The sequence below is a fragment of the Sinocyclocheilus rhinocerous genome, unplaced genomic scaffold, assembly GCF_001515625.1.
Source record: "Sinocyclocheilus rhinocerous isolate Xijiao unplaced genomic scaffold, SAMN03320098_v1.1 scaffold119, whole genome shotgun sequence".
Taxonomy (NCBI): Eukaryota; Metazoa; Chordata; class Actinopteri; order Cypriniformes; family Cyprinidae; genus Sinocyclocheilus; species Sinocyclocheilus rhinocerous.
In genome coordinates this window covers 1788888-1798991 of record NW_015654491.1, presented here as the reverse complement: position 1 = coordinate 1798991, position 10104 = coordinate 1788888, and the positions used below count along the sequence as shown (strand labels likewise).

The 10104-nt window shown below is 36.5% G+C and overlaps 1 long non-coding RNA gene across 2 annotated transcripts; it reads left to right on the top strand.

The window, feature by feature from the left end:
- The first annotated feature begins 5055 nt into the window (after positions 1 to 5055).
- LOC107717081 (uncharacterized) lies at positions 5056 to 7401 on the top strand. 2 transcript variants are annotated; one of them, XR_001637283.1, is made up of 5 exons: positions 5056 to 5219; positions 5979 to 6087; positions 6170 to 6367; positions 6603 to 6706; positions 6967 to 7401. It is a non-coding gene; the product is annotated as an uncharacterized LOC107717081 (long non-coding RNA). The 2 variants fall into 2 exon arrangements; XR_001637282.1 differs by having other exon boundaries at positions 6538 to 6706.
- Positions 7402 to 10104: the final 2703 nt, after the last annotated feature.

The following is a 10104-nucleotide window of genomic DNA, read 5'->3' as shown; positions in this document are numbered from 1 at the left end:
TAAAGAGAGTGCTTCATTTGGACCATGTCCAGTGCAGAACCATTGCATGCTGTTGTTTGGATGAAATCACAGGAAAATACTCTCTGTGGTATTTTCCAGAATGTTCCATTTGCGGAGAACCCCGAAGACTCTGCTCTTAATACCGACAAGATTCGAGGAAGGACACCTCCTCCTGGTTGGTCATCTCTCTTCAGTGTGTTGCTTTGAGAGAGAATTTGCATGAATATGCTTCATGAATCTTGATTGACTAACTTATACTACGGAGCAACCTTTCTGAGTTATACAATTAAACATTATTGAAAATGATCAAGGATGCCATTCAATAAACGCAAATTCCATCACTGTTTTGGATGATGGTTTGTGTCTTTCTTTCCAGAAAAACTCAGTGGATGTTCTGCATAGGGAATCTGCATGTCCTGGCTGTGGTGAAAGTGAGAGGAATTAAGTATCATCTGTATAAAAATGGAGCAATAACAGAGAAGCTAGAACACTATGTAATCACATCATCTTAGATCTTAGTGTCCTTCAGACTAATTCAGGGATAACTTGTTAAAGCTGGATGTTTCTGTTACCCATGCGACCCTAAAGGTCATTAATAATTGTGGGAATACGATAGCAACTTCTAGAAATGTACTGCAGTTCAAAAGTTTGGGGTTGGTGAGATTTTAAAAGTTTTTTTTTTAACTCATTCTTATGCTTACCAAGACTATATTTATTTGATCAGAAACACTGTGAAAACAGTAACCGTTCTTTATTTTAATATTTAAAAATGTAATTTTTTCCTGTGATGGCAAAGCTGAATTTTCAGCCGTCATTACTCCGGTGTTCAATCTCTCATGATCCTTCAGAAATCATTCTTTGGTGCTGAAGAAACATGTATTGTTGCCATCAATGCTGAAAAAGTTGTGCTGCTTAATATTTTTGTGGAAGAAGAATAGAACGTTTAAAAAGAACAGCACTTACTTGAAATAAAAATCTTTTGTAACATTAGAAATATCCTTACTTAACTTTTTTTTTAAATTTCTCTTAAAAAAAAATAATAATAAAATTACGGTCTGCAAACTTTTGCACGGTACTGTATGTGTAGATATTGATCCAACAAACTGCATGCATTTTTTTTATTTGGGCCAGGTGCCAAAAATAACAAAGCTAAGAACACAATGTAATCACACTTGATCTTTGTGTCCGTCAGACTGCTTCAGGATAAAGGGCAGAAATTAGTTGGGCCTATTCTTTTAACAGTCAGAACACTCAGTCCAGCCCGGGGTCGTCACATGTGGTTGCCGCAAGCCCGACGGCCGCTCCTTCGTCGAATCGAATCTGTAGTTATGTGCACAGAACACCTCAGCCTCTCTCCCTGGACTGCAGTTCTGTGGGTTCTTTTGTACTCCAGCTAACGAGCTTGAACAGGAGTCACTCATGAGCCTGTCAAGCTGCTGCTGCAAGAGAGGGGAGCACAGTATACACACACACAGGAAACACAATTGTTAGGCCCCGTCCATACAGAGACACGTTTAGCTGTATACGCATACATTTTGTATAGTATAGGCGTTTCGTCGAGATGGTCCTCACTGCAGAACACAAGATCCAGGGGGCGAGGTTGGATCCAGATCCAACTCCTCCCACCTTACATATACCTAAACCTACCCGTCTCCACCCCCTGATCCCTAAACCCACCCATCTCCACCCCTAAACCTACCATCTCCTCACCCTAGATGTGGATCCAACCCCACCCCCTGGATCTTTGTTCTGCAGTGAGGGGATACTGGTTTCGTCCACACGGATCCTGCGTTTTGGGAGAGTGAAACCGATATTTTTTGAAACCGGGTCCCAGAGTGGATAAATCTGAAAATGCCGCCCTTTCGTTTTCGTGTGGACAGCGAAGCCAACGATGACGTCATCAGCCCACGTCTCGCCCCTAGTCAGACACCGCTACGTCACGTAACAGCAACAAAAACATGAACAAACACTGAACGATTGTCTTTTTATTAACTAACATTAACACAGATTAATAAATGTATTGTTCCATGTTGTGTTCATGTTTTTTCTCAGCTGGAAAGATTTCTCTCTCTCTCTCTCTCTCTCTAATGCTGCCGTGAATTAGGGGAGGTTTTTACTAAAGTTTTCTTTATCTATTTTCCTAAATATAAGCATTCCACAAGGGAGACCCTTGTATTAGTGAATTTTGTTTTTGGCCAAGCAAAGTTGGCTATTTGGCTGTCACGGAAAAATAAGATTGTTGGAATGGGACAGACTGATGTTACTTAGATTTTTAGGGGTTTGATAAAATCACGTTTAAAGGTTGAATTTACTTTTTACTATTTAATAATGGATATGGAGACCTTTAAATACAGGTGGGGCATTAATAACTGCATATGTGAAGTTGATTGTGTTGGATCTCTGAACATTTTTGTATGAAAATTATTATATGATGTGTTTATTGTTTTTTTTTGTTTGTTTTTTTTTGATACGGAAATATGATGTTTTCTTTTGGGTTGTTATTTTTTCAGATTTTTTTACTTTTCCTATTTTTTTATACTTGTACATTTTGACTTATATATATATATATAAAAAACGGATTAATGTTTTCTGGTGATTAAAGAGATGTTAAAAGTCTCTCTCTCTCTCTTTCTTTTGTTCCTCTCACACACCAGTCAGTAAATTCAACAATAATAAAACTCACTTGTAGTACTGAGTACATCCATGAGCCTCAGCACTTCTCCCAGATAATGTAATTTGTCCTAAATGACCTCCAAGAGCCTTTGTACCTTTCGTCGTCAGATTATATCCTATATATTTCTGTTCTAGCTCTGTTCTAAACAAGCTGTCAATCCCATTGTGAATGACATAATCGATTTTTAAACTATATGCATTTAATGTTTTGTATTTTACACTTTACTTCTATACTGTACACAATTAGTATAATTTTATTAAAAATAGCTTTTAATATTAATATATCTTTCCATCATCATTTAATGATGTCATTAACATCACTTCATTCTCCATTTTCTTTCAAGTTTGTAATAAAAAGTTTGTAATTTCTGAGCTGGTTATAACTAAAAATTCTTAAAATCATTAAAACCTATTTCTACTGTGAAGAAAGAATGATTGGTTTGATACTGAATACAAACTCAACTGGTTCAACAACAAAGTTTTGTTTGTGCACTGTAAGAATAAAACACAAAACACAGAAAAACAGATAACGTCTTGGCATTTTCCATTAAATTTACGGACATTTCCTTCAACCCTAAAACACTACCTCCAATGCGGAATTCAAAACACAGGTAAAACGTGTAAAAAAGAAAGAAAAAAAATACAGAAAATTGTCTTTAAGTTTTCCAAACTACAAACATTGTGTAAATCACACAGGTCACAGTTAAATGTAGCATGCACTGCCCTTTTATCAGAATTTATGTGGACCCCAAGTAGTTCAGTTTTTAACCCACCTGGTTTATTGAAAGTCCAGACAGAATCAGGGTTCAGGCACAGCAGCAGATTTTGACTGGCGCCGGTGTGTTTCCAGCACCTACAATGAATTAAGTGTGCTCTTAGTGTCTGTATAAGGAAATACACATATGTGAATGATCGGGTTAATAAAATGCAAATTAATGCACAGACTTTAAAACGTCAGGCATCATAAACTTGGCTAAAAAAATCGTCTGTGACCATCATAAACTACATGTATGCACTATTTTCAAAAGGTAACTTAAATGTGCAGCAAAATCCATCGCAACAAAAACTTAATTATTTAATGTAACATGATTAAAATACAGCTAGATTTAAACATCCAGTAATGTTTGATAACTTACAGAGAAAATGTAGTGGTGTTTTTCTTTCAATTAAAAGAACCAAAGACTTAAACTACTTCAGTCTGTGTGCACTGAATTTATTTAATACACGAGTTTCACAATTTGAGTTGAATTACTGAAATAAATGAACTTTTCCACGACATTCTAATTTATTGAGATGCACCTGTATACGCAACCGGTACGTACTGAGGGCGTGGTTTAGCGCGCGAGAGAAAATAATGCCGTCATCATCAGAAAACGTGCTGATAATATTTTTTAAATGTATGGTTTGACTTAACTCAATTTTATAAGTTGGCAGGAGTTTCTTTGGATGAACTTGCAAAGCGCTGTTCAGAGAACTCATCTTTTTAAGTTTATGGAAAAAAACTTGGTTTAAGCTGAATAAATGTATTAAACTTAGTTGTACTGACTTTTTAATGGATTTTTGCTTACCCAACACAACAAAACCAGTCATTTAAACTTTTTTCAAGTTGGGTTTTTTACAGCGGTGGCTAATAGCCAATGGAAAGGCAGAAACAGCATACAAATATCTGCAAAAATATGCTACTTTTAATGAGAGACGAGACTTTACATCTAGAGTCAAACTGTAAAAAAAAAAGTAAACAGGATCTTATTTGCCATCTATGTTTGCCATCATTTAAATATTTGCAAAGAACTCAATTTCAGCAATGGTTTACAACACCTTTCTTCCTGTTTCCATCACAGGCTTTGTCCACTGTAACTAAACTGTGGATCACCATGTTCACAGTTACACTTACTTATTGACCTATTCAAACCCCCACAGCTGAGGAGACTCACACTTTTCACCGGCATTGTGTGGTAGGTATTTGTGTGTATACTAATTTGAGTATTTTATGTTCACAGAAAGTGCCTCTATTTACTGAATATGTGGAAGCAACGACCCATTCACTCTCCTTTTTTTTGTAGGTACGGAGTTGCATCTACATACGGCATAGGCCTAAACATTACTGGCTTTGGGCTTGACCTGACACATTTTATTTATGCAGCCATAGAAGTGCCAGCGAAAATCCTCATCTACTTTAGTCTCAATAAGATTGGCCGTAGAATCACTCAGACCGGGACACTGGTGCTCACAGGACTCTGCATACTGTGACGGTTTCAGTGAGTAACCGGTTATTTCTGAGTTGCAGGTGATTGGCTGAGGGGAGTGGTTGTACACCTGAATGTAATCATGGCGCTCTATAAAAGACTGGGACAGAGATGGCGAGGGAGACGTGAGCGTGGGCTGAGCTTGTGCGGAACCTGGGCCGTCTTTGTTTGCGCTGTACTTTGGGTTACTTATGAGGCTACCGGAGGACTGATGATATGGGAGGGATACGGGAGATCACCGCCGCCTTTGATCCATCTCCTTTGGGGACGGTTGCTGTTCTTGGAGGTTCCGTGGACTAGGTTTGGTTGGATTGCTGTCTTGCATGATTACTACACACTTGCATGTATCTGCTGACGCACTGATTACCATTTATATTTACTTTCCATGTTCTGTTTTCCATAGGCAAATAAATTCACTTAATAATTAGCTGTGGTGTGGTGACTCCCTTATTTTGTTGCGATTCAAAAAGAGATCGTAACAGTACTCATCAACATCATCACACCTACATGTTTGTAGATCAAATCTGTTATTTCAATTTCTAACAAAGCAGCCCTTTAGTTTCGAGTGCACTTTTAAATCAATGGTTCTCAACCAAAAAAAGTTTGTGGTTCTGACAGGGACAAGGCCAGCAGGAAAAAACAATGCTAAAAGCAAATTATTAAACGCAAATTACTATATAATTTGCATAGTTAGGGTAGAAAAATAAGTGCATCAGCTTTTACAATTTTATTTTTGGACCTGTTCAATTCATGGTAATATTAATAAATATAGTGATATTTTATTTTTAAGGACAAGTTGATACTGTTTTGACACTGATGGTTAGGTTTAGGGGTGGAGCTTCATAATTTTTTTTTTTTTTAGAAAAATTGTATGATTTGGTATGAATCACTTTGTACAATTTCATATTAAATCAGCACACTGTAAAAGTTATGTTTTCTCATGAGATCGAGTTGCAACCACTGCTTTGCCCTTGTTTTTCTAAATGGCATGTATGACATGTGATTTGGTTATGTGGTGATTTTCTCTGACCTCTTCTGTGTGAATGTGTCTGGGTTTAGAATACTGGACGTTTCGCACTGTGATCGCAGTGTTGGGTAAAGGACTTTCTGAGGCTTTGTTCACAACTGTGTTCTTATACACCACTGAGCTCTATCCTACAGTCATGAGGTTAGTGTCTGCCATGTTCCTTTTCAGTTATTAAGCTCACTCGGTTTCAAAAATGCTTCCGTTCTCTCTCCTTCACGTATAGGCAGAATGGGCTTGGCTACACCAGTTTTATGGCACGTTTGGGGGCATCATTTCTCTTATGCTCTTAGAAGATGTGGAAGCTCCTCCCAGAGGTAATTTTCTGCATGCTGGCCATCTTTTCTGGTCTCATAGCTTGGCTTCTTCCTGAAACCAACAACGCAAGATTACCAGAAACCATAGAAGATATCGAAGAGATGAGGTATAAGAAAAAATGACAAAATACAAGAAAATGTCTTGAATGCACTTTGCAATTGTTCTTTGTTCTTTAGTTTTTCGTTTTCTTTTTGGAAACATCAACTTTTATACCTGACACAAAACCGCAGTTATTTGGTTTGTCTTTTACTTTAACAATTTCTTTACCTCTTACAGAAAAAAACCTATTTGTTTCACAGAGGATCAGAGTAACGTCCCTTTAAAATTGCCCATCTCTACAGACACAACGCAGTGATCTGCAAATCACTTCACAAGCACAAAAATCCTTCATCCTGCCATAGTGACAATTCTCATAAGCTGTACTTGACATCAGATCCTGCCTTAAGTATATAACCAACAAAGTTCTTGAGTCATGGAGTCTTTCCCCCGGTTTTACAGACAAGGTAAATTACTTAAATGTCCTAATTGAACTATGGCCTAATTCTGGCTTAGTCTAAGCCCTGTCTGTGAAACCAGGCCTTAGTGTACTGATTTACTTGCTTTCTTAGGATTAAATAAATCTAGATTCAGTCTTTTTGCTCATGTAACCGAATACATTTAGTTAATCTCTATAATTAATCTCACTGTGTTTTTTCCTGCACGCAGCACCATGGACAGCACTAGCTTTAGTAACTGGGCTCTGTTTGACAGCACCCTGGACAGCTCCACATTACCTGAGTTTGTTCTCTGTTAATGAGCTGTGGAAGGCTTCTCCCATGATTGACGACAAACAGTATATCCCACGTTCTCTTCAAAATATTTTGACCACAAATATGATTATAAAATGAGTAACTCTGACTTAACTCTATTTGATTGGATGAGTCATATTGTAAGTTATTATACAGACTGAACACGGCTATCCAATCCGTGACATTAGTTAAAATCATACTCATTCTGACAAAATGAATGTGACATGTTTTTGTTTTTAATTTAATTTTGTAACCAGTTTTGCTTATCTAAACTTTATACCAAGTGATTCTGCGGTAAATACCGAATATTAGAGAGAAGGCTTGAATGTAAGCAGACAGACTATTTGTGACCCTGGACCACAAAACTGCGTCTTAAGTCGCTTGGGTGTATTTTCAGCAAAATAAAACAACATTTGTATGGGTCAAATCTTTTTTTTATTTTTTATGCCAAAAATCATTAGGATATTAAGTAAAGATCCATGTTCCATGAAGATATTTTGTAAGTTTCCTATCATAAATATATCAAACCTTAATTTGATTAGTAATATGCATTGCTAAGAACAATTGCGATTTTTCTCAGTATTTTTATTTTTTGCACCCTCAGATTCCAGATTTTCAAATAGTTGTATCTCGGCCAAATATTGTCCTGTCCTAACAAACCATACATCAATGGAAAGCTTATTTATTCAGATTTCAGATGTATAAATCTTAATTTAAAAAAATGGACCCTTATGACTGGTTTTGTGGCCCAGGGTCACATTTGTGTTCAACAAGTTTGCTGGCCAGCGATGCATTCCGTATGCAGTTTTATATATAGTAGTTTAAATAGATGCTAGCAGTGAGAGAGGAAAGTGTTTCACTTTCCTACAATACCTACAGCTTTCGGTGTTTAAAAAGCTTTATTTGACCTGGACATAATCGATGCAAGTTTCTGTTGCTACATGTTCGGTCCTTCTAATAATGGTACCATGCTACAGAAATTTTAGATGGCAGTAGTTACAGACTTTGGAGAAAGAGTAGTTATTCTTTAAGTGAGACTCCACAGCTTTAACTCCTTCCAGTCTGCAGTTTTGCAAAGAGATCAAATTGATTTAAATGGTGCTACATTAAATTAATGCTTTTATTCAGTAAGGATGCATTAAATTGTTCAAAAGTGACAGTAAAGACTTCTATTTGGTATATAAAAAAATTATATATATTTAAAATAATTGCTGTTCTTTTGAACTTTCTATTAATCAAATAATCTTGATATTAATTTTATCATGGTTTCCATGAAAATGTTAAGCTGCACAACTGTTTTTTAACATTGATAATACAAGAACAACAAATCAAAAAAGTATTAGAATGATTTCTGAAGGATCATGTGACAGTTATTTTAAATTGTAATAATTCAACCTTTTAGTTCAAAATATAATATTATATATATTTTCTAATATACTGTAAGTATTTTAGAGACCTGCTTTGTCCCCAGTTTGACTATGTATTGTCCAACACTGCTGTCATTTATTAAGCAGGAAGTTATATGATATACAAATGACTTGCAGAAGGTCAGGCCTCCACTATGGTTTCAACACTCTCTGTGTTAGATGTTAATTTACTAAAAGAAAACACGTATGTACAGTCTTTCAGTGCAAAGTGTCTGTCCATGCCTATTTATGAATTATATCGACTGTTTTCTTCAGTGGATTTATGTTACTTTAAGTGTGTGAAATTACATATTGTCAACATACTTTATTTGTGTGTGTGTTCGTGTTTGTATTTGAGAAAAAGAGATGAAAGAGAAAAAAAATATGTATTTCATGTCAGTATATGAGAGGTTAATGATCTACATAATTCAAGTTTATTTGTACAGCGATTTTCACTATACAAATCATTGCAAAGCAACTTTACAGCAAATTAAGTTTCTACAATATTTAGTGGTAGCTCATCAGTGGTGACTGTCAGTTAATGTACATATGGCAGAAATGTACGGAAAAATCAATTAAAGACGTAATCAAACAGACGATGAACACTATTAACAGCAATTATTATTTGATGCAATCAAACTTATAGCAAAATGTGGTAGTTCTGTATGTTGTTTCAGGGTTGGCATCATCTGAGGTCCTCTGAGCATAAGAGCAGTGAATGTGTAAGTAGACTTATGATTGGACCAACTCAAGTCTATATCGAAAGATTTGATCAGCAAAGATGAAGTTTGAGAACCTGTTTGCTGAGGTTGGGGGGTTTGGGAAATACCGGATCAGTATAATCGCCCTTTTGGTGATTCCGAGAGTCACGCTGCCGTTTCACTTCCTGTTAAACAACTTCATCGCAGCCATCCTATCTCATCATTGTGATATCAGCTCTCTGGATGCTGACGGGATCCTTGGGAATCTTGGGTCAAGAAGAGAGACTGGCTGCGTCCGAAATGGCATACTTCCCTACTATATAGTAGGGAAAAAGAGTATGTGAACGGATTAGTATGTCCGAAACCGCATTATTCATAAAAGAGTAGGCGAGAAATCCCCGGATGTCCTACTGCTTCTACCCAGATTCTGAAGTGTTCATCGATGGACATTCTTTTCAATCCCAGGAGTCCACGGGAGATCAATACGTCATCCTCGAACGTGACGGAGAACAGCGACGAGGGTGGTTACAAATGTGAGTAATACAAACCAAAAACATGGTTCCTTGTGTTAAAATCATATTTGTTGAGCTACTGTATAGTAAACTGTTGATTTGCTTAAGGTGTAAGACGCTAGACAGTAACGTTACAGTATATTTGTGATTTATTTTTTCTGTAAAAACACGATTTATTATGTATAGCGAACAGCGGAGCTCCAGTAAGCACACACACGCCACCAAAGTGAAGGTACATAAACCTTATACATCTTAAAGACGATTAAATGTCTATTTAATATGAGACCGGAAAATGTTCTAAAAGAACTGCAGATGAGCACATCGCAACGTGAAACAGACATCTGAGTGAGTGATGTATGTGCACTATTATGTCGAATTCACTGTCAATACTGCTTTAGATGAATGTAAGTAATGTAAATAAACAAATCTACATAGA